The sequence below is a fragment of the Urocitellus parryii genome, chromosome 4, assembly GCF_045843805.1.
Source record: "Urocitellus parryii isolate mUroPar1 chromosome 4, mUroPar1.hap1, whole genome shotgun sequence".
NCBI classification, from domain to species: domain Eukaryota; kingdom Metazoa; phylum Chordata; class Mammalia; order Rodentia; family Sciuridae; genus Urocitellus; species Urocitellus parryii.
Window position 1 is genome coordinate 102,068,391 of NC_135534.1, and position 20,888 is coordinate 102,089,278.

At 37.3% G+C, this 20,888-nt stretch overlaps 1 pseudogene; it reads left to right on the plus strand.

The window, feature by feature from the left end:
- The window catches only part of LOC144254314 (NXPE family member 1-like), a 79,868-nt pseudogene extending 62,085 nt beyond the window's left edge, over window positions 1-17,783 (plus strand).
- The last annotated feature ends 3,105 nt before the right edge of the window (window positions 17,784-20,888 follow it).

Genomic DNA, 20,888 nt, shown 5'->3' on the forward strand with positions numbered 1-20,888 from the left:
TGGTGATTTATGGTTAGATGAATCAAGAGGAGCAAAATATATTAGGTTTTCTAAAAAGGGTCCATATATATTAATATATGCATATATGTGAAGGATATGTATGTACATATGAGAAATTTGTGCCTGTGCACATGTGTATATTTGTATAAAACCCTTGTCTTAGTCTGTTTGTGATGCTCTAACACTATCAGAGACTGAGTGGTTTATAAAGAACTGAAATTTATTTAACATTTCTGGAAGCCAGGAAGTCTAAGACCAAGGCACTGGCAGATTCGATATCCGGGGAGAACCTGCTTCCTGATTCTCAGACAGTCAGCTCATTGTGTCCTCATGAGGTGGAAGGGGCAAATGATCTCTCCAGGATCTCTTTTATTTTTGTTTTGTTTCTCTGATGTGTCTTATTTTATAAAAGCACTAATCTCATTCATAAGGGCCCTACCCCCTTGTCTAATCCCCTCCCTAAAGTTCTTTACCTCCTGGTACCACTTCACTGCAGGATACAGCTATAATATCTGAATATTTTTTGATGGGGAAACCTACAAACATTCCACATGGCAATCCTAGTATGTGTATGTGTGTATGTGTGTGTGTGTGTGTGTGTGTGTGTGTGTTTTATACCAGATTGTTAAAAGAGTGAGGTAACTGGGGCAATTCACAAAAAAAAATACATTAGTAAAACAACTATTGGAAGAAAAATAAAGTTGAAAACATACTGATATTAAAATAAATGTAATAGTAATTTTCCATTTTCACTGGTCAAATTTAAAACCAGTTTTATTAACAGTGTTCAATAACTTAATCAAAAATTTAAATTGAGGGACTGGTATTGTGGGTCAGGAAGACAGCTCACCTAGCATGCATGAGACACTGGCTTTGATCCTCAACACCACATAAAAATAAAATAAAAGTATTGTGTCCACCTACAACTAAAAAATAAATGTTTCAAAAAATGTAATTGTGATATATGAGGATAATCCCTTTCTGTAAGTAACCATGGGGTTATCCAGAGTCATTAATTAGAAGGTGAATTTTGTATGACCCTTTATCCAAACAGCTATCTAATTATAGACTAAGATGTACATGATGCTATGTAATTATGTAGGCACACTTCAATATCTTGTTCCAGAAATATCTTGGACAAAAGTTGTAACAGAGGAAATACTAGGTTCAATATATATATATATATATATATATATATATATATATATATATATATATCAAACAGCAGTCTATTGTTAGAAAATAGAACAAAGCAAAAATCAAACAAGTCAATGAACATCAGGGGTAGGCTTCTAACCCTGGTTCCCCTGAGTGATTTTAGTCTGCTATCATGAAGGTCTCTGGTAAGTGGCCTTTCTGGCATGAGATACTCCTGGAACCTGAACAGGTTTTAAATTGGTAGAAACATTCCCTCCAGTTACTTCATTATGCAGATGCATATGGTGGTCTTTATTGTTAGGTAGATAAATATTTCAATTGACTAAGTCTCTTATTTTACTTTACATTAATTATAGCCCTTACATCCTATTTGCTAGACTGATCAATGAGACATTGGTGTGACATAAAGGGTAGTCTTACACATTGCTGATGATAATATAAAATATAATCTTTAGAATTCATCAGTCAAAATGAATAAAACTATTCTTTAGTATTTACTTCAGTAATAAATGATCTGGTAATTTCATCTTCAGGAATCTGTCATGAAGATATAATCATGAATCTTTATATAAAAGGGGAGAAAATATTCAAATGTCAAGTAAAATGAAAAGAAGTATATATAATCCAATTATCCAATACCATATGCTGTGCACCTGTGTTACATGTTATTGGTGGAATATTATGTAACAATTAAAAACAATAGTCAAAAATTATGTAACAATATTAAAATATTTATACTACATCACGTTACTTGCAAAAGTATTAAAGTCACATATACAGTATGATTACAAATAGGTAAAATATACATATGATAGGAAAAGCATGAAAACATTAAAATATACAGTATGAAAAGGACAGCAAAACTTATGATCATATTTTATAATATTTGCTCTGTTTTCCATATTGTGTATAAAATGGTTATAAGATTTTTATAAGGAAAACATAAATGAAAGATGGCAAAGTGAAAACAATAAGATCAAATAGTGAAAATACAGATATTTATTTTATCCAGTTACTTTATAAGCCAATGACCCCCAAAGAAACCATCTGTTGGCAGCAGAGGAAGTCACACTACCTGGAAATCAATTCCTATAATTTCATAACTGAAAACTAGTTTGAATTCAACACTGATATGTAACTTAATCTTGTGGAAATTTAAACTGAATCATGCTAATTTATATTGAAAAGCAAGCCCTATTATCTGTTGGTAGTAAATATATCCTTTCCCCTCAATTCTTCAGTTCTCCTTCAGTTTGAGAAACCATATTGCCAAGAAACAAAGGGAAACTTCACCTACAGAGACTGAGCTGAGAATAAAGGAGATCCTGGGGAAACTAGACCAGCTGATCCCGCCCAGACCCTTCACCCATGAGGACACCACCACCAGTGCCACACACAGCACAGTCATCCTCCTCAACCCACGGGACACATACTGCAGGGGGGACCAGCTGGATATTCTGCTGGAGGCCAGGGACCACCTGGGACGCAGAAAGGAATATGGAGGGGACTTTTTGAGGGCCAGGATGTCCTCCCCAGCCCTGAAGGCAGGCGCCTCAGGAAAGGTGACAACTTCCACAATGGCACCTACCTTGTCAGCTTCACTCTGTTCTGGGAGGGCCAGGTCTCCCTGTCTCTCCTGCTCATCCACCCCAGTGAAGGGGTGTCGGCTCTCTGGAGGGCAAGGAACCAAGGCTATGATAAAATTACTTTCAAAGGTAAATTTGTTAATGGCACCTCCCAAGTCTTCACTGAATGTGGCCTGACCCTAAACTCTAGCAGTGAACTGTGTACCTACCTGTATGGGAGAGACCAGGAAGCCTTCTACTGCATAAAGCCTCAACACATGCCCTGTGAGGCCCTGACCCATGTGTTCACCATGAACCGAGAAATTTCTTATCTTTCTGTCAAGGATAAAAGACTTTTCCATAAGTAAGTATATTTCAATACAATGAGTGGTGTCCTTAATCAGAGCCACATTGCCTGTCTCAATATTAAGCAGGATCTTCTCAGATGCCTCCTCTATTCTAAAGGTTAAAATCAGACACACAGTATCTGCATGGAGACCAGTGTCCATGACAGCACACCATAGTGTGCATTTTGGTTGAAATAAGCTCAAGGCGGGCTACATAAGTTAGAACTATATAATATATATGCCTGTACTTCTCAAGGAAACCAGTATTGTCACATTTGACCATATATTTTACTATAGACATAGGTTTTTTTAAAAAAATATGCTCCATGGAAAACAGTTCTGTTGTATGTTCAAATACATCACCAAAAAAGGATTCCATGATAAACATATCATAAGATCATGTTCCTTTACTTCCCATGCCGTATTTCACAGATTCTGGCATTGAAGTGTGTTTTTCATTCATCCATTTCTCTCCATTTCCAGTGCTGCTATCCAAGTTGAGACCATCATCATCTCACCTACATGACTGTAATGGCTTCCCACTTGGTCTCCCTCCCATCATCAATCACATCCTCCTTGAACCCGTTCTATACTGCAGCCTGAGCAATCTTTCTAAATAGCCAACTCCTGTGGGTCATCTCCAGTTGATACCATGATCAGAGATGCCTTAGTACACAGTGTTCATGGTGGAGGAGTCCTCCTACCTCTCCCCATTGTGACCTATCAGTTCCTGGAAGCCCTGGTTGAACAGACTCCTCTAACCTCGGTGCCCATGTTTCCCCTATCCATCTTGGCAGTAACCACACTAGGTTTTTCTCCCCCTGCTCACAAACAAACAGATGCTCACTCTCTAATCTCCTTATTCTCCATTGAAATGGGAAATGCTTTATTCCTGAGAATGAACTATTGGGACTTCTTCATGGGCCACTTTGATGGTTTGCAAAAGGAGATTCTCATCACAAATCCAAAATCTGTGAGCCAACCTGGACACCTATTAGTCCTAGAATCTTTTATTCATTTTCAAACTTTCCATAAGCCTCAGTCTACCTCCTTTTCACTTTCCAGTCTGCCAAAATCTGTTTGACTGTGCCATGATGACTTATTTTCCCTTCATTTGGTGACAGTATATTCTGAGCAATTTCTTTCTTAGAAAATTTCAAAGTCAAGCTCAGACTCTTTTTTTTCCTTAAGCTTTCAAAAAAATATGCTTATGAGAAATTAGAGCAGAGACCAAGCCTGGAAAATAAAATGCATTCCAGTATCTTACCCAGTTTTCCAAATTTTGACTTCTTATCTATTCAACTCACTAAATCCCAAACTATTCACAATTCTGAAATGAGGCAGAGAAGGAAACAAAGAAAGCAGAGCTGGAGCAGGAGGGAAGGGTAAGAACTGACTTTAGTTCTAAGTTGCTGGAGTCACAGGTGGAGGCTTCAGACCAAACTGGAGAAAACTGTTCCTACCTTTGTGGGGTATTTATAGACATTATCCAGATAACTAAAAGAGATGCTGAATGTTAACATCAGCAGAGCTCTTTGAAGTATCATATTCACTACCTCCACCATAATGAGGAAATGATGAGAGTCCTAGGAAAGACCACACACACACACACAAAGAAAAACACAATTACATGAGGAGTCTCTCTGTACTCACTGTTTTGTTTTTAATCTCCTTCTAAGCACTAATCATCCTCATGTCTAAATCACATCAAGGATGAGATCATGTTTTACCCTTTCCTTTCATAATTGGGTCTAAAAAGACCCCCCTACAGAGAACAGAGTACATCTGTTGTACTGGGTACCTGAACCCTCCTACCCATAACCTCTCCCTGCCTGCCTCTATTTACACACAATATATGTTTGGTTGAAGAAAAGAGAAGGTAGAGGTAAGAAAATAAGTTTGAAGTAGGAAGAGTCAGTTAGACTTCGTCAAGTGGAGGAAAGAAATACAGTGTTCTTTTATTCACACATCAGTGTGAACACTACTTTCTGACAGCCATATTGATGGATACTGAGGATACAGTAGTGAGCACAGACAATAAATTACCTTTCTTCAAATGATCCTCAGAAAGCAAATATGTAGGAAAATTGAACATATCAGGAAATATGGCTAAAGAGGGAAACAGAGGCTCTGTGATAAGGGGTCTATGTGCCATGATAAAGAGCCTGGCCTCCTGCAGTGAGTGATAGGGAGACAATCAAGGTTTTTAAAGAATAAAGCAGTTGCATTTGCAATTGGACAGGGTGCTCTGGTAGTTGTGCTGGAGAAATTAGGTGAGATAAAAATTAGGTTGACCATTTAGAGGTTCACAGTAATTTTAAAAATTTATTTCATGAACTTGAATAGGTGATGTGAAGTCACATAGAGATTATGCAGACTAAATAATATTATGAATTTAAAATTCTATCACACACTATTGCATATCATTACATGTAACAGATGAGTAGAGCTGCCCTGGACTTCAGGTGCTCCCAGCAAGAGAGAAAACCTTTCAAAATCCAAATTTATCTACAGTACTCAACTTACCCAAAATATACAGCAGAAATAATAATTTTTAGTTAAAGAAAGTTAAAAATATCCTTGCTTAAAAATAAGCAAGTGTTGCCTGGTGCCTGTGCTTTGTGGACACACAACAGGCTAATCTATTGTCTTATTTTTTGAAGGTCCAAAGTGGGAGTTGAAATGATGAAAGATCTTGAACATATCAATGTCTCCCATTGTAACAGTAAGTCCACTTTTCCCATGGTGGGTAATGTTTGGCATGTGTCTTACACAGAGAAAAATTATCAGTGTTAATTCTTTTATTTGTGCTTTTCCAGGAGCATAATCCCTAGAGGGTGTCAGTGATCTTAATCATGCAAGACTTCATAGGGAGAAATCGTTTCAAGGAAATTAGTTCAGACTGTTCATTCCAGTATTCATCTTGATTTATCCTAAAAAAGAAAGTAAAATATCCTACATTCATCTCCCAGAGTCTGAGGTTCTGTGCAAATACCTTTGATAGCTTCAGAGTGGGAATACTGTGGTTTTAGTTTCCTGATATCTACCAGCATAACCTCCTTATTTTAGTTGGTATACTTAATTTTATATGGAGCTTCCATCTTATTAAATATTTTAATGGAAAATACAGAGCAATGTTATATATGAAAGTATACTGTTTATATTTATTTATAACTTAGCTTTAAATAACTGTTTATAAAGCCTGAGTTTACCAGTAACATTAGTATCCTAGGCAACTTATAATGATATATTGTCAATATTTATTCATTTATTCCTCAAGTGTTTACTGAGGGCCTGATAGATATGAGGCACCATGAGCAAATGAAAAAAAAAAAACTGAGCTTGTGATCTAAAAAAAAGTTCTTGCTATAAATGTACCAACTTTATGAAGAAAGCAAAATACAAAATACAAGTATGTAGGAAAGTTGAACATATCAGGAAATATGGCTAAAGATGGAAGCAGAGGCTCTGTGATAAGGGGTTTATGGGTCATCATAAGAAGCTGGGACTTATCATTTTAAAATTATTTTAAAGTTAAATATATTTGACCGAGCCCTGAAGGTTATCAATAGTCAGAAACTTCAAAAAGATCATGGGTAGAGTTGCCAGATTGAAATACATAATACAGGGAATCAGTTAAATTTAACTAATTTCTAATTGCCACTGTATATGTACATTGAGATAAAGGAAAAGTATCGCATAACTCATGCACTAAAAAAAAAAAGTCCTTCACAAGAATAATTAAGTGTCCTGTATTTTTAGTGTGAGAACTTTTTTACTGTATAATTACTCATAAGCAAAATTATGTGAGACATTGTGTTCATAAGCCAATGGAGTGAGCATATGGTAGAATGTAGCAGAATATAGAGCTAGAAAAACAGGAATAAGCTAAGTAAATAAACTGTGCTGAGGATTAGAGTGTTTATTTAGAAAGTTAAAGAAAGCCACTGAGACCAACCATGCAAGACAGTGGTATGATCCTCCTTGTGTTTTAAAAAGCAAATTCACAACTGAAAATAATAAGCATGACCTATACAAAGACAATTTAATTTAAAATGTTACTATGTGACATAAAATAAAATTCATACATAAAAGAAAATATACTCTTTCTGTTTGGGATGATTTCATGTTGAGAAGGTATCAGTTTCCTCAGCATTAGTTTTTTCTTGCTGCTATAACAAGTGGCTTTAAGTAAAAAGAACATATTATCTTAGTGTTATTATCCCAAGGCACAACATCTGTCTCACTGAGCTACAACCAAGGTGGAACAGGCCTGTGTTCCTTTCTAGAGGTTCTAAGGAAGAATTTGTTGTAACTTTCAGTTTCTTTATAATGGCTGCCTTCCTTTCTTTTAGTGCCATCTACCATCTCCAAAGCCACAATGGTAGGTCAAGTCTTCAAGTTACAACATTCTAGTTTACCTGCTGCTTCCTTCTTCCACCATGGAGAACCAATGAGATTAGACTGAACTCCTTTTCCTAGATTCTCCATCTGAAAATCCATATTCTTAGTCACATCTGGAAAATCCCTTTTGCCATCTGTTTTTTTCCCCCTTGAAGGCAACATATTCATAGATTTAAAGTATTAGAACCCAAATATCTTTGGGGAGGGGTATAGTGTACCCATCACAATCTGTAATCTAATAAAAAATATGGAGATGGAAAATATTTAGTAACTGTGGGTCTCAAGTTTCTAGGGTTATAGTATTCAATCATGCATAATGCAGACCTATCAAGCCCCCTAGGAGCCCAACAAGGTCACATTGAAATTCCAATAAAATCATAGGATTAGGAAGGCTCCATTTAGCAAGCAAAATCACCAGGATTTAAGAAGTATTTTAAGTACATTTTTCAATTTGAGTGTGGTACTGCACATTAAACCCAGGGCCTCACCCATGCTAGGCGAGCACTCCACGACTGAGTCCACATTTTTTAGTTCTGAAAACAGTACCATTTTGACACTCTGTCTACCAATTACAACGAGATTTGGTATTCATGGGGGTTTGGTTTTGAGAACCACTGTGTTCAATAAAATCCTTACATAATATGTCATTGTATTTGCACATAACCTAGGTACATGCTCCCATATACTTTAAATCATTTGCAGATTACTTACAATGCCTAACAATGTGAATTCTTTGTAAATAGTTGTCATACCATTTTGTTTAGAAAATAAAAAGAAAAAGATCTATACACATTTGATAAAAGTAAAAGTTTTTCCTGAATGTTTTCCATCCATTATTGAGTGCAACACACTGATCGAGAACCCATGGATATAGAGGGCTGACTATTCAGTATATCCATGGGTAGTATACCATTCTGTGGACATAAGCAACCAGAGACTGCAAGGTCAATGAGGGACTTAACAAGGAAGATAAAGCACAGAGTGCTGGTAATTTCCCAATATCCATACCTTCCTCCATTTTAGTAAGAGTAACCATTATGTGAGCTGGAACCATGCCCACTTTTCCTTGTGGCTACTTTATGCTCACATTAAATTTTTTCTAATAGTATGAACAGAAATTGTCTGGGGAACTTATAAGTAATGCATTTAAAGGCAAAACAACTTGCCTTCCTCTTAATTTATCTCCTTGCTACTAGGTGAACTGAAGATAAAATGTGAGAAAGGAAACTGCCCTGTTAGACTGAAAGACTAAAACCATATGTTAACAATAGTAGAACAACAAGAGAAAGAGAAGTCCCTCACAAGATGCAATAACACATTAACCTTGGCCTGGTCACTCTGAAACTGTTCTGTGAGGGACAATTCATTTCCAATTTTAAGACATTATTTTGGCCTATTTTATAGCATTCAACTTGTTTCCTATCCAGTACAGTAAGTGAATGCAATACAGAAATGCTGATATAACAAAATCTAAATTATGATTACTGGACATACAGGTCAGTGGAAGGGTGCTTGCCTTTAATGCATGAAACTTGGGGTCTAATTACAAGCATTGCAAAAAATAAAAATAAAAACAAAAAACCTAAAAGATGAGACAATGCTCAGCAGAAGGGCAACAGCATAGAGAATGGCAAGGAAATAAGATGTATACATTTGATGACCTTTGTTATGCCACATCGAAGAGTTGGTGCTCTGCCAAGAGGGATACCTTTGAAGGCAGACAACGATACAGCCTGCAGCTACAGAGGAACAGGCTGCAATAATTTCTCAGAATCATGGTTTCTGTTGGGTGCTGCATGACACATTTTATTAAAGTCCTATTAAAAACTGCATTAAGTCAATCTAGGTATTTTATATTATATAAGGTTTTCAAAAGGTGCATATTATATTTAAGCCATCTTTTAAACATGAAAAAACTCATACTATTCCTTCATTGATGGAACAAATGTAAATGACTCAATAACAAAGACACCAACGGGTAGTTCACTGACATTCAGATTAGAGAACCAAATTAAGTCACTGCAGAATCAGAGGAATGGCAAAGAAAGGAAAGGACATGGAGACTTAGCTAATGGCCACAGGTGGAAGAAAATGAACAGGGAGGAGTCAGCATGATTCAAAGTCTCTCAGAAGAAAGAGTAGCAGTGCCTAAAACAAGCTGGCGGTCATAAAAATCTCCAGTAAGAGACAAAAGACAAAAGTAGAGGGAGAGAGAAAGGGACCAAGAAAGGGAAGGACCAAGAGAGGAGGCTGGGTGTTTGACACATGCCACTGACACCACTCACCATGGGATCTCTGTCACTAGAGAGAGAAAAGAGCACAGAGAAATGCCAAATTGGAAAGAAGATTCCCGTCCCTGGTGGATACACTTTACAAGGAAGGTGGATAACAACATTTTGTGACCAGATTCAACTAGACACAAACAAGATCAATGGCTGCTTGAAAGGAAAACTCATTTACCTGCTGGGAGACTCCACACTGCGTCAGTGGATCCAATACTTACCCAGAGTTGCAAAAAGTATGTACTTACTTTATGTTCTTTTGGAAGTTCAGGCTAATCATAAAGTACTTTCAATGAGGTCTCCATCTATTCTCACTTAGGCTGTTTGTTGTTGTTGTTGTTGTTTGGTTGGTAATTTCATTTTTCTTTCTAGAGTTAAGTCTTAACTTAGTTAAGTGAGTGAAGCACAAAAATTATTTCTTACTAAGTCAAATACAAACCCAAGAACCTCTCACTAGCTCTATCTACCCGTGGACTGCAGTATATGTCGGAAAAGAACAGAGTAACTGCTCCTGTTTCATCATCCCCTTAGGAAACAATCAAAAGCCTAAGTAGAAGAAGGTGCCCTCACACAAGTTCAATATACAAAACCTAACAGCTTCTTTAACAGTCAAAATTAGATGACATAATCAAAACTACATGGTATCTCTTCATAAAGATTGTGTACATCTTTCATTATACTTAATCCTAGATATTTGGTACTTTTTGATCTACTGTATTTTTAAAATCTTTACTATTGTCAAATATTCATTATGTCTTACAAATATGCACAAAACTTCAAAGTACAGCTCAGTAAACTATCAAAAAGAGACACTTGGGTTGGAGTTATGGCTCAGTGGCAGAGCACTTGCCTAGCACAATGTGAGGCACTGGGTTTGATTCTCAGCACCACATAAAAAAGAAATAAAGGTATTATGTCTAACTACAACTAAAAAATTTAAAAACAGTGGTTAACTCAATGGTTAGGATTAAACAGAATAGAGGATATGTAAGATCTCTATATACATATACACACTCCACAACCTCAAGGATTAAAGCATTCTGTAGATTCAATGCAATTCCGGAAAATCATAGTCTTAACAGATTATATGTGTGCATGGAGTTGTATATAATTTGACAATATGATTCCAAACTTTCTAAGAAAACATAAAATGCCAAAAGTAATCAAATTACTACTAGAAAGAAATAAGTTTAAAGAACTTACTTTTCCAAACAGCAAGACTTTCCTTAAAGCCATAGAATTATGACTGTGGCATTGGTGCAAAAAAAAAAAAAAAAAAAAGAGTCAAAGATCAGTGAAACAGAATTGAGGAGAGAGTGAAGGCCCTGCAAATATTGACATGTGCTTCTGACAAATGGAACAACGAGGACAAGACAGTCTTCACAACAAACGTTCTCAGAAAATAAGATATACATGCATTTAAAAAAACTGCATCCCTACCCTACTCACAAAAAATATATAAAGTACAGAGATATTACACAACTAATCGTGAAAACCAAAGCAACAGTCTTTGTAAATCTTTCTAAACTTTCTAGGATCCGTGCTGGTCCTACTGCACAAGACGACTCCTCCATGACTGTTGCACAATTTGACACTCCATTTGAATTTGACAAGACCACAACCATTGATAAAAAGAGTTCACCAAATACAGTAAACTTTTTTTAAGTATAAAGAGAACACTATAAATTAATTGTAAAAGTAAATGTATAAACCACTAACACATTGGGTTTTTAAATATAGATGACAGTAGAATCTATTTTGACATATTATACATACTTGGAGTATAACTTGGTCTAATTGCGAACTTGGTCTAATTGCGATTCTATTCTTGTGGTTGTACATGATGTGGACTTTCACTGGTCGTGGATTCATAAATGAACACAGGAAAGACATGTCCAATTCAGTCTACTGTCTTTCTTATTACCATTCCCCCTCCCATCACTTCATTCCCCTTTGTCTAATCCAATGAACTTAATATATGTTTATTATCATTCTTGAGTACATGTATAGATAAGTAATACTAGTATTATTATTATGCAAGTATTTTTGGTTTATTGGATAAAGTAAATGAATATATTAATGACATTAGGTAATTAGACTTTCAGTGTAAAATTGAGATGCAAAGTTTTCAGTTTTAAAAACATGCTTAATCAACTTGAAAATGAGTGAAAAATTCATGATTCTAATTTTTTACGTAGATATTTCCTAGCTCTATCCATAAAAGGCCTAGATACTATAGTAATATTATCAGGAATCACTCCCAGAACAAGAAGGCATCCTTAGAGGAAAGGCTGAATCCAGGATAAGGGCAGGACAGGCATGTATTTATAGAAAGGATGAGCCTCAGCATCTTCTTATGCGAGAAAGCAAATTATCAAAGACATGGGGAGTCATATAATAGCACACAGGAGTAATCCAAAGGCTCTCTTCATTGGCCAAAGATGGGACAAATTTATCAACAAAAGTAATAATAGTTGCAGTTGATTAAAATATACACTATACAAAATCCCTGAGTTCATAATAATATTGAAAATGGAGAGGTATATTGAAAAGCAAAAACTAAAGTGCTCATGAGTCATTAGTGAAGATAGCAAACTTCTTACTCTGAAAGTGGGCAATTAAAGGGAAATATATGAGCACTTGTACTCTTTCCTGTTTAAAAAACAGCCAGTAGACATAAAAATTGAAGGAAAGTCTTTCTTTGCAGAAAAATTATCATAATGCATGTGGAAGAAATGACAGAATTAGGGAACCACAATTTTATTTTTTTATTATTTGTTTTTTTCTTAGTTATTCATGACAATAAAACATATTCTGACATATTATACATACACAAAGTATAAATTCCCATTTTTGTAGTTGTACATGCTGTGGAATTACACTGGTCATGTATTCATATATGAATATAGGAATGTTATATCTGATTCATTGTTCTATCTTTCCTACTCTCATTTCCCTCCCTTCCTTCCCTTCTCCTTTGTCTAATCCAATGAACTTCTATTCTTCCCTACCCCCTCCATTATTCTGTGCTAGCAACTGCATATCAGAAGAAACATTTAGCCTTTGTTTGGAGGGGATTGGCTTATTTCACTTAGCATGATAGTTTCTAGCTCCATCCATTTAGCAGCAATTGACATAATTTCACTCTTCTTTATTGTTCAGTAATATCGCACTGTGTGTGTATATTATATTTTCTTTATCCATTCATCTGTTGATGGGTGCCTAGGGTTAGTTCCATAGCTTAGCTATTGTGAATCAAGCTGCTATAAACATTGATTGGCTGTGTCACTATAGTATGCTGATTTTAAGTCCTTTGGCTACGTACTGAGGAGTGGGATAACTGGCTTAAATGGTGGTTCCATTCTAAGTTTTCCAAGCAATCTCCATACTGCTTTACACAGTGGTTGCACCAATTTGCAGTCCCACCAGCAATATATGAGTGTAGCTTTTCCCCTGCATCCTTGCCAACATGTGTTGCTACTTGTATTCTCAATAATTGCCATTTTTATTAAAGTGAGTGTAGTTTTAATTGGCATTCCTTTAACTGCTAGAGATGTTGAACTTTTTTTCACATATTTGTTGACCATTTGTATTCTTCTGTGAAGTGTTTGTTCAGTTTCTTTGCCCATCTATTGATTGGGTTATTTGGTCTTTTTGTTGTTTGTTTGTTTGGCATTAAGATTTTTGAGTTTTTTTATATATCCTGGAAAATAATATTCTATCTAAGGTACAGGTGGCAAAGATTTTCTCCCATGCTGTAGGCTGTCTCTTCACACTCTTACTTGTTTCCTATGCTGTGAAGAAGCTTTTTAAAAGGTGGGTTCCATCCCATTTATTGATTCTTGATTTTACTTCTTGTATTTTAGGAGTCTTGTTAAGGAAGTCAGTTCCTAAGACAATGTGTTGGAGTATTGGGCCAATCTTCTTCAAATCATCCCATGAAATAGAAAAGGAGAAACTCTTTCAAACACATTCTATGAAGCTAGTATTACCCTGATACCAAATCCAGTCAAAGATACATCAAGGAAAGAAAACTTAAGACCAATATCTTTGATGAATATAGATGTGAGAATTCTCAATAAAATACTGGCAATTGCATACAAAAACACGTTAAAAAGATAATGCCCCATGATCAAGTGGATTTCATTCCAGGGATGTAAGGTTGGTTCAAGGTACAAAAATCAATATATTTGTACCATCCTCTTCTCAACTTGGAAACAGGAATAGAGAATAGAAGTATAAAACATTATTTTATTTTGTCTAGTCTCCCAATTTCCAGACCCTAATGGGAATAATGCTTTATAACTTTCCAAGTTTAAGAATTAAATGAGAAGATGAACAAAAAACTCAAGTGCAATTTTGGCATACACTGAAAAAAATATTCCTTTTTTAAAATGACTTCCAATAAATAGTATTTTGTCCTTTAGGCTGAGTTCTGAATAAGCTGAGAAATTAAAAAAGACTGAGCAAATGGAGAATGTATTAGGGTTCTCCAGAAAGACAGAACCAAATACACACACACACACACACACACACACACACACACACACAGTAGTCCCTTGATTTCTAAGAGGGATTAGTTTTAGGACTCCCTGTAAATACTAAAATTCATAGATGTTCAAGTGCCTATATAAAATGGTGCAGGCTTCGTGTATAACCTGTGAACATGCTCCAATATACATTATATCATCTCTAGATTACATAGACTAACAATGCAATGGAAATGATATATAAACAGTTGTTGTATTATAAATGATGACAATTATAATGGCAACAAAAAAGTGTACAAATTTAGTATGATTCTTTTTTAAATATTTTTGATTTGCAGTTGGTTTAACCCAAGGATGTAAACCTTGCAGATAGAATAATTGACTATATGAGGGGGGATTTATTAGGGACTCTATCATGCAATCATGGAGGCCAAAATGTCTCACAATGGGTTGTCTGCAAGCTGGAGAACTTGGGATACATGTAGCTGACTTGGTACAGGTCTGAAATGCCTCAGTACAGGAAAGCTGATGGTGAAATTCTCAGTCCAAGGCTGAAGGCCTGAGAAAGTTGGGGGAAGCTTGGTGAAAGAGTTCAAGTCCAAAACTGGAAAGCCTGGAGTTCTCATGTTCAAAGACAATAGTAGAACAGCAATGTCCTAGCTCCAAGTGACATTGTCCTATATTATTAGCTCATAGATGACTGGAATATTCCCCCACACATTGAGAACATATCTGCCCCCTTTTATCCACTCAAACTAATCTTTGGAAACACCCTTACAGACATATACAAAAATAATGGTTTACCAATTCTTAGGTATTCCTTAATTCACTCAACTTGACATCTAAAATTAACTATCACAGAGAACTAATCCCCCCAAATTTACTATTACTCATCCCCCAAAATGACAAAGTAAGCATGAAGGGAGTAGAAAGTAGGAAATAATAAAGATCACAACAGCAAAAAATTAAACAGATCCTAGAAAAGAAATAGAAAGACCAAAAAAATTAAGATTTTTTTAAAAAAGACAAATAAACTGGATAAATGTTCATTGGAAAAAGAAAAGAACTGAAATAAAATAAGAATGAAAAAGGAAACAGTACACCTGATATCATAGAAACATAACAGATTATAAAATATTATGGTCAATTTTATGCCAACAAGTTGGATGACTTCTATTAAATGGATGAACTCCTGGAAATACCCAAACTACCCATACTGAAGCATGGAGAAGTAGAAAGACTAGTTAGATCTATAATGAGGAGATTGAACTAGTAAACAAAAATCTCCCCCGCCCCAAAAAAAGGGCCCAGGTGTCAATGGCTTCACGCTGAATTCTCTCAAACACTGTAGAAGAAATAATGTAAAACTTTCTCAAACTCTTTCAAACTATTGATGAAGAGGGAATACTTCCAAGAGCATTTTATGAGGCCAGCATTATACTTCTAAAGCCAGACAAGGACATACAAGGAAAAAAATTATAGGCCAGTATCCATGTGGAACATAGACAGAATAGATCTCAACAAAATACTGAGTACAACAGCACATTAAAAGGATGCGTCATCATGATGAAGTGGAATTTATCTAGAGAGAAAAGTTTAGTTGCACATACACAGAGTAATGGATGTAAGGCAGCACATTAGCAGAATAAAGGGTGAAAACCATTAGACACAGAAAAAATATTCACTAAGTTCAACATCCTTTTATGATCAAGACTCTTAACAAGTTAGGTTTATAAGGAATGTACTTCAATATAATAAAAGTTGAATATTTTCCTTCCAAGCTGAGGAACAAGAGAAGGATTCCCACTCTGAGCACTTCATATAACACTGCTGGAAGTCCTTGGCTGAGCAAATTGAACAAGAAAAAGGAAAAAAGGTCATGTAAATCAGAAAAAAAGAAGTAAAATTATCTCCTTCAATGAGACAATCTTACATGTTAAAAAACATAAAGACTATCAAAAACTGTTAGAACTAAAAAAAATCAGTAATGTTGTAGGATATAAAATTAAAATACAAAAATTATTAGAGTATCTATGCACTAACAATAAGCTATCTGAAAAATAAATCAGAAGAAATAATCTCACTATTTTAGAATGAAAGAATAATTCAGAATAAATTTTACTGAGTAGGTAAGAGATCTTCACAGTAAAAACTATAAAACATTAATGAAAGAAACTGGAGATATAAGTTACTGGAAAAATAACCCATGTTCATGAATCAAAAGAATTAACAGTTCAAATGTTCATATTACGCAAAGCAGTCTACAGATTTGATTTAATTCCAACCAAAATACTACTGATAATCTTCACAAAAATAGGAAAACAATCCTAAAATTTAGACACAACTACAAAGACCCCAAGTGTAAACAGAACAAACCTGGAAGTATCACATGACCTAACTTTAAAATCTATTACAAAGATCTAGTAATCAATATAGCATGGTACTTGCTAAAAACAGGCAGATATGGAACAGAATAGAGAGCTGAGAAAAAAATCAACATATTTATCTCTTGACAGAAAAAAGCTTCCTGACATTGGCCTGGTCCCTGAGTGTTTTGGATATTATGCCAAAACACCAGCAACAAAACCCAAAATAGATAAACTTATTCCAAACTAAAAGTTTCCACACAGAAAAAGGAAAATCAAGAGAATGAAAAGATAGCCTAAAAATGGGAGAAGATATTTGCAATCCATACATCTGATAGGGAATTAATACTCAAAGTATCTAAGGAATTCAAGTCAATTACAATAAAAATGAAATAATCTGATTAGAGAATGGGGAAAGGACTTAAATGGACATTTCTTGAAGGAAGGAATATAAATGGCCAATAGGTGTATGAAAAAATGTTCAATGTCACTAATCATCAGGGAAATGCAAATTAAAGTAACAGTGGAGATCACCTCACACTGTGTTAGAATGGCTGTTATAAAATTTAAAAGACAAAAGGTAAGTGTTGATGAAGACAGGTACAAAAGGGAACCCCAGTGCACTGCTGTGCCATCTAAATTAGTATGGCAAGTGGGAAAGCAATACAGAATTCCTCAAACAATTAAAAAACAGCCCCACTATGTAATCCAGAAATCCTACTCCTGAGTCTATATCCAAAGGAAATAAGGTTAGTTGTGACATGGGGGTACAGGTTCCCTGGAAGTTATCATCTCTGTGCCAGTTATCACCTTTAATGTGGTTTCAGTCAATTTTTTTTTTAAATTGGTTCCTTTTAGTTAGATGTAGCAGTAGAATCCATTTTGACATAATTATACAAGCAGAGAATATATCCTATTCCACTACCTCTCCTTTTCCCCACAGCCTTGCTTCCCAATATTGATCTTTCTGCTATTTACCCATACTTGGATGGGCTTTCCCATTGACTTTGCTCTCCTTTGGGGATCTGACCCATACTCGGTCCTACGCCGTCCTCATCCACTTCGAACTCGCCTTTCTTTTCACCAAGGCTCCACTTACCATCCACCACTGGCTGATTCCAGTAAGGGCCCCTGCATTTGTGCGACTCAAACACCCTACAAGTCCCAGTAAGTGACCATTTTGAATGTCCATCACTCCCAGGGTTCCCATTGCACTCCCAACCACAGCTTTCAGAGCTGCAGTTGATCCCTACAGTCAACTGAGTCCATTAGGTAGGAAGGTCTCACCCCTGGCAAAAGATCTCTCTCTGGATCTCAGTTACTTTTTGTGCTAAAAAGCCCTGGTGCCAGGCACTGAGAACCCCTATGAGTCTTAGTCCCAGCTATCGAACTGAGGTAGTGACTATTCCCAGAGAAGTTAGCTCTTCCTCATTGGGTATAAGAGAGCACAGAGGATGGCTGACTCTCTCTTGCCATGGGTACAGCCACCTCTGCCATCCCCTCAGGCACCCCTTTGGGTTGCCTTTTAGCAAGTTTAGACTCACTCTGCCTTACTCCTGACTTAAAGGTACAGAAAAAATTTCATCTTCACAACCAAATTTGGCCCCTCTCTACCTTAGACAATGATTCCAAATGGCTGCTTAACAGCACTATGGATCCCAATATTTTGAGGGACCTTTTTAACTTTTGTGAACACTCAGGGAAATGGAAAAAGGTCCCCTATGTTCAGGTCTTCTCTTTCCTCATTTCAAACCATTCCTCTGCTCTTCCTGCTTTATGGCCCAGGTTCTCCTTGCTCTTAAAACCTCTCACCTCAACCTGAGGATTCTCCTGAAACCCCAGACTTTGATCCCACTGATCTCCCCACCACTCTTGACCTTCTGCTCCAATTCCTCCAGGACCCCCCCTCACCTACTTTCAGTCCCATTACTCGCTCTCACTCTCACACAGACCCCTCTACCCAGCCCACACCTCTGCTTCCCCTTCGTGAAGTAGCAGGGTCAGAGGGAATTGTTTGGGTACTCATCACTTTCTCCCTTAGTGACCTCTCCCAAATCAAAAAAAGGCTAGGGTCCTTCACCTCCAATCTTTCAGGGTACATTAAGGAATTCCAGTATCTAACCCAATCCTACCATGTAACTTTCCATGACATCCATATGATCCTTCCCAACACACTCCCACCTGAGGAACACAGGCAAGTTTGGAAACAGGCCAGAAACTATGCAGACAACGTCCACCAAACCTTGCCCACTAACCCAATTAGCACTGAGCCGTCCCTGATTATGACCCCACCTGGGATTACAATTTAGCTGGATGGATCAATTTATTACCTGATTCATGGCAGGACTAAGAAAACTGACCCATAAGGCTATTAACTATGAGAAACTCCAGAAATTATTCAGGACCAAAATGAAAATCTCTGAATGTTATTGGACCACCTTACAAAGGCCCTTTTAAGGACACCAATCTAGACCCTAAAACCCCAGATGGGAGACCATTGCTAACCACCTACTTTTTCTCCCAGAGCTTCCCCAACATTAAGACTAAACTCAAATGCCTAGAGAAGGGACCCCTAACTCCTCTAGCAGAGGTTCTGGCAGTGGCTTTTAAGGTGCATAATGGGAGGGATGAGAAGGCCTGTAAACACTTATACCAGATGCTGGCCAAGGCCTTTCAACCTGTCCCATCCACTGGCACTTGAGCATCCCTGCTCCCAAGGAAGCAGCTAGGGGGACCCCATGGCCCCTGCTTCAAATGTGGTTAAATAGGTTATTGGGCCAGAGTGTGCCCGAATCCCTGGAATCTTCCTGGTCATGTCCCAAATGCCATCAGGAAGGACACTGGGATGTCACTGTTCTCACACACCAAGAGGTGAAAGGCCATCTGGCTCTGAAACCTTTCAAGCACATCTTTGGCAATGGGTGATTGAGAAGCCTGGGATCCCCTTACCTGACCACTACCATCACTCCTCAGGAGCCAGGGTAACCATTGTGGGAGCAGGTAGGCCCATCTCTTTTCTCTTGGACACTGGAGCCACATACTCGGTCCTAAAGGAGTTTTGGGGACCTACTTCTCTATCTCATTTCTCTATTTGGGGGGTAGGAGGACTACCTTACCAGCCCCTACAAACCCCTTTGCTTCACTGCATCTTCCAGGCATTACCCTTTCCCCTTCCTTCCTGGTTATCACTGCTGCCCACTTCCTCTCTTAGGTAGGGATCTCCTAGCCAAAGTTGGAGCTTCCATTACCTTCACTCCTGAGTCTCACCTCAACTCCACCTTGCCTTCTGTCTCCCTCCTGCTAGTGTGATAGTAGGAGCAAATGTGACTCCATTTTGTTTTATGACTTCATCCTGTAAAACAACCATGCCAAGTAGAAGAGTCATGACTGGAGCAAGATGTTCTTTTCCTTTTGCTATAGAAACCTTTAAGAACACGGAACTACTAATGGGGCATTGTTTCTGTAACTAGGGTAACGGGGCTCTGTTTCTGTAACTGGGGTGACTGGGCTAACTGTGATTGGTTAGGCTTCCCTCCCCTTGACTGCACTGTCCTGCTTCTGTAACCTGGCTTGCTTGCATTGGCTAGACCCCCTGAACATCCCTTTTGCGGTTTTCAGGCTTATAAGGAGTGTCCTTGAAATTGTTCGGGGCTGATCAGGGGAACAGCTTTATGTTCTGGTCAGCCGCCACCGATGTGCTTCAATAAAGGCTTGATTCGATTATATGTGAGTGGTCTGGAAGTCAGTTTATGAAACCCTGGGACAAAGCTTTAACTATAACACTAGTACTCTAGACACATTCTGAGGGCCCCTCTTACCCCTTATCTACATCAGAGGTTGATCCCTCAATCTGGGGGCTCCAAAACCCCTCCATAGCTGCCCGCCACCCTCCCTTGATAATATATCTCAAGAACTCCACCTTTTTCCCAGCATGACCCCAATATCCACTTTCCCTCCAGAGCCTCAAGGGTCTCAAACCTTTGATCTCTGATCTTCTCCAAAAACAAACAATTTCCCCTTTTAACACACCCATCCTAACAGTCAAGAAACCAAACAGATCCTACAGACTCATACAGGATGTTTGCCTCATTAATATGGCTGTAATCCCCATTCACCTAGTAGTTTCCAACCCATACACACTCTTCTATATCATTCCTTCACATACCACTCATTTTTCACTTCTGAATTTAAAAGATATCTTCTTCTCCATTTTCTTACACTCCCAAGCCTAGATCATTTTTGTCTTCACCTGAACAGACCCAGACACTCATACTTT